The sequence below is a fragment of the Triticum aestivum genome, chromosome 1D, assembly GCF_018294505.1.
Source record: "Triticum aestivum cultivar Chinese Spring chromosome 1D, IWGSC CS RefSeq v2.1, whole genome shotgun sequence".
NCBI lineage: Eukaryota > Viridiplantae > Streptophyta > Magnoliopsida > Poales > Poaceae > Triticum > Triticum aestivum.
Window position 1 is genome coordinate 149,394,271 of NC_057796.1, and position 1,922 is coordinate 149,396,192.

Here is a 1,922-nt window from a genome sequence, read left to right on the forward strand (position 1 = left end):
CATAGTGAGGATGAGCTATCAATTGTCATAAGTCTTTTATCCTTACTAGTTCCTATAAAAAATGATGGACCCATGCTTCTCTCATATCCGTATCTCATAAATATCAAGTTGACCTAGTTCTTTACAAGCTACGGTACTTGCTCGGGGACGAGCAAGACTTAAGCTTGGGGTAGTTGATGAGTCCAATTTACATGATAATTTTGATAGTTATTTCGTGCCTACATGGTAGGTTATATAGAATTTTACCGTGTTCGTGCACCTTTTTTTTATATTCCTCAGGTAACGCCTTTTGGACCATTTAGCACTTTATGCAAGAAATCCCAGGAAATTGTAGTGGAATCACATATTTAATGTGATAATCACCTACCATAAAAGAATCAAGCAAGGAGGCCAAAGGAGGGGGAGTCGCAGTGCTTCCAGAGCCAAAGACGGTGTTCCATACGATCACGCCCACTCGTATTGGCGGTCGTATGAGGTGCCAACGTCGCCGCCTGATCGACTACTTCCACCCCGTGAAATTGGATTGGGATCAGACGCCCAGAGAGACCAGGAACTCGTCCAGAAGGAAGAACCCTAGCCTTCAGAGTCCATCAGGAGGAGGGATTGTCAAGAAGGAGGCCATCTTCATCACCAAGCACAAGGCGGCTACAACATCACCACCACTGTCATCGTCAGCATCATCATCATCCACATTGTTAAGGCATATCTCTCTAGATGTAGTTTTGGTGATTGATGACAACATGTTTACGGACTAATCGTGTGCTTTGAGCATTTCAGAGATTCATCCTTTGGCACGAGACGATTTCTTTCCCTTCGGAGTGTCATTCAAGACGGTGTAGCTCTTTCGCTTCTTTTTTGGTGGACTAGTTTCGTAGGAGTCACCGTACTATCAAGAGGGGGTCCGTTTTGGTAAGGCTAGGGTGGAATCAACACGTACACATCCTTTTCACACCCTCTGAGCCTTTCCGCTTCAATGGAGATCTCTTTCCCCTTTCTTTGGGCTTCGTCTGGTCCCAGCGGTAGTACCGCGGTACCCATCGGTAGTACCGCTTAGGGGTCACAAGCGGCAGTACCGCTCCGCAGCGGTAGTACCGCCGGTGGGTCCTCAGCCGTAGTACCGCTGCGGTACCAGGCCCCTACCGCGTCGACTCGAGGGGTCGTTTCTCGTGTCGGATTGTGCGCTACTTTGCAGCGGCAGTAGAGAGGCAGTGCCGCTCATGAGCGGTAGTACCGCCCTACCATCGCGGCAGTACCGCTCGGGTCCGTCTCTCTCCTGCCCTCCATTCTTCATGGTAGTACCGCCTGGGGGAGCGGTAGTACCGCTGTGCTCAGCGGTAGTGCCGCTGCCTCCTGCGGTAGTACCACCCTCTGCGGGGCTGTTTTGGGGGGTAACGGTTGGATTGTTTCCCCCACTATATAAGGGGGTCTTCTTCCCCAAAGTTGACCCACCTCTTCCCCCAAAAGCTCCATTGTTGCTCCAAGCTCCATTTTCGCCCGATCTCTCTCCCTAGCCAATCAAACTTGTTGATTTGCTCGGGATTGGTTGAGAAGGCCCCGATCTACACTTCCACCAAGAGAAATTTGATTCCCCCCACTAATCCCTAGCGGATCTTGTCACTCTTGGGTGTTTGAGCACCCTAGACGGTTGAGGTCACCACAGAGCCATAGTCCATTGTGGTGAAGCTTTGTGGTGTCGTTGGGAGCCTCCAATTAAGTTGTGGAGTTTGCCTCAACCTTGTTTGTAAAGGTCCGGTCACCGCCTTCAAGGGCACCAATAGTGGAATCATGGCATCTCGCATTGTGTGAGGGCGTGAGGAGAATACGGTGGCCCTAGTGGCTTCTTGGGGAGCATTGTGCCTCCACACCGCTCCAACGGAGACGTACTTCCCCTCAAAAGGAAGGAACTTTGGTAACACATCCTC